The following is a 3,150-nucleotide window of genomic DNA, read 5'->3' on the forward strand; positions in this document are numbered from 1 at the left end:
ATTCATTAGCCTTATTACATATGTCAAATATATTTTTTAGTGCATTTTGGTAGTTGTCTCCACTATTGATAAAAAATATTTATTGAAGGATTCGGCAATCATTTTAGTATTGATATATGATCTATCGGGAGTGCTCAAGTTTGGTATAATTTCATGATAGGGTTTCGTCCCGGTCAATGATGTAACAATATTCCAAGTGGTTTTAGTTCTATTATCGGAGTTTATAATTAGTTTATCATAATATGAACGTTTGGCTTCTATAATATTTCTAAATAAATCTTTACAGAATAGCTTATAGTAACTTTGTATATAAGGGTTATTACTCTCCTTACAGCTTAAATACAAATGCCTTTTCACACTACATTTAGTTTTTATAGTAGATGATATCCATACTTTAGTATTAGTATGGTGTCGAGTGAGACATTTGGGAAAACTATTACAAAAGTGTCTTAAGAAAATGTTTAAGAACACGTTGAAAACAGCGTTCACTTCATTATTATCAAATACTTCATTCCAAAGTTCATAATTAAAATTTAACAGGGAATATTTGTCAATTTTTCTTATCTTTCATAAACATTTAACATGAGGGGCCATAATAATATCATGGATCAATATTAATTACGCATCATGATCGGACGTACCATTACACATAGGTGATAATTCAAATTTTCCCATTCTGGAGTAATCAATAAATATATTATCGATAGTTGATTTAGAAGTATTGGTTATTCTAGTAGGGAAGTTAACAGTACTAAAGAGATTGTAAGAGTTTAATAGGGAATTGAGTTCATTATTTTTATGATTATCAGTGAGGTAATCAATATTGAAATCGCCACATATAATGAAATCAGTTTTTGATATATATAATGATTTGAGCACCTCATCCATTTTGAGTATAAAATTTCTAAAATTACCGGAGGGGGCTCTGTACACAAGTAAAATATGATGGTTCATGTCAAATTTTTACTGCACAAAGTTCTATATCAAATTCTACACAATATTTATCAAGATTTACAGCAACAAATTTTATATAGTTGAGAACAAATATACATGTTCCACCTTTCATAGCATTATTTCTACAAAAAACTGGCCCGAACCACGTAATTTTCCATTACAGTGTTATAAATTTTGGCATTCTTTAGATGGTGCTCGCTAATACAAATGATATGTGGTAGCTCAGGGTATAAGAAACTTAGCAGTTCATTAATTTTAGATTTCAAACCACAGATATTCTGATGGTAGATATTTAAAAAAATTGTTGAGACACATGATTTACCACTTTTGCTATTCAATCTATTTAACTGTGATAAATTACAGTAATCTTCGTTACTAAAAAATATTAGTTGGGTTTAACTTTCCCATAGAAAATCATCTGTTTTTGTTACCGGCTTTTTCCTAATACGTTTACTCTTGTTACCTTCATCAGTATTCTGTGGTAAAGTATGACTGGCAGTAGAAGAATGACTAATTAAATGTGCTTGAAGCTCATACTAGCCAACTGGTATAATATTGTTGCTCGAATTACTTGTCTTTTTTTATACGGGGAAAAATAAGGTGAGCCAGATTAAGAGAAACCATCTTTTTTCTCAGCCATTCAAGTGAAGCCCATGTTTAGTATAATAATGCCTATTTTCATCTATTTCAAGAACACTAAGATGAGAGAACAGTTTACCCAATTTAATTAATCTTCTATTAAATTTGGTAATCTCATTATTAATACTGCTATTAGCACCTTCTAAGTCATGTCTAGTAGGAATTGTTAATAAAACAATCTTTGTGTGAGTAGTTCTCTTGATAAAATCAATTAAATCGCTAAAAACCTCACTTAATTTAACTCTGCCTACGTCATTAGATCCAGAGGAAAGAATAATAAAATCACTAGATAATAACTAGATAATAATAATAATAATAATAATAATAATCTCATTAGTGGTTTGTTCTAATATACTCTTTGTTCCCGCTCCAGGTTTGATAAAACCACTTACTTGGAACTGGTCATTCAAATAAGTTTTTATATTTGCAGAATACCCTCTTAAATGACTATCTCCTATAAGCAGTACTTTGTGTTTCTTGCAGTTAAGAATACTAGTATCATCTAACAATTTAGCATACAAATCATTTAAGCACTTTGGGTAAGAGATGCTTCATTATTCTTGAAAGCAATATTAAAGTCCCTAGTTTTTGAAACATAGCCATTAATTATAGTTGGAATTTTATTTTTAGGTTCCATATTTTCATTCTGAGTATGCATAAGATCATATATCTGCTGATTTTTCCCTTTCCTATGTATTCTGGGGTCACAGTAATTTATAATTTATTTATAATAACGTATGTTTGTTGATAGCTCCTTGTCACGGAAGCATCATATTGATGGACGTATGGTTAAATTAAGCAAACATGTTATGCTATTAGATCTTTAAGACCTTTTGTGTCCCACGAGTCACTGAGGATGATTTACTATTCTTATTTTCATGCAGTTATGTCATATGGTATAATTTTCTGGGGGAATTCCCTTTATATTTAAACTACAAAAAAAAAAACGCCATAAGAATTATTACAAATTTCAGAAATAGGGATTCCTGTAGGGAGTTGTTTAAGAAACTAGATATATTACCGTTTTATTCTCAGTATATATTTTTATTACTAATTTTTGTAATTGATAATATTTCCTTATTTAAAACAAATTCAGAGTTATATGATATCAACACCAGAGGTAAAAATAATTTTTACCCTTCACAACCAAGGTTGTCTATCTATAAAAATGGTGTTTATTATATGGGTTTAAAGGCATTTAATCACTTATCTCCTTGCATGAAAAATTGTCTAATAACAAGAATTAATTTAAAATTACTCTAAAAACTACCTTCTGTTGAATTCTTCTTATTCACTGAAAGATTTTTTTAATAGTAATTACTAATTTTAATGTCAATTTTTAAGGTTTTATGTATCATACGTGCTTTATTTTGGCATAAATATGTTATCATCTACCTTTTGGTATGATGATTTTTTACAGTATTAAATTTAAGATGTTGTTATGTTTAATGTTAAAGTAGGAAGATAAACAGTTTGGTTTATTGTTTGATCTGACCTATGCTTATTTTCATAGCATGTGTATATTAGTTACTTGTCTGTGACTGGTTCTATATCCAT

The 3,150-nt window shown here is 28.9% G+C and overlaps 1 protein-coding gene across 1 annotated transcript in view; it reads left to right on the forward strand.

The window, feature by feature from the left end:
• LOC111871516 (myosin-IIIb) overlaps positions 1-3,150 on the forward strand; it is a gene marked incomplete at its 3' end in the record, with an annotated part of 98,925 nt that overhangs the window by 74,251 nt on the left and 21,524 nt on the right.

This window comes from Cryptotermes secundus, unplaced genomic scaffold (assembly GCF_002891405.2).
Source record: "Cryptotermes secundus unplaced genomic scaffold, Csec_1.0 scaffold866, whole genome shotgun sequence".
Lineage (NCBI taxonomy): Eukaryota > Metazoa > Arthropoda > Insecta > Blattodea > Kalotermitidae > Cryptotermes > Cryptotermes secundus.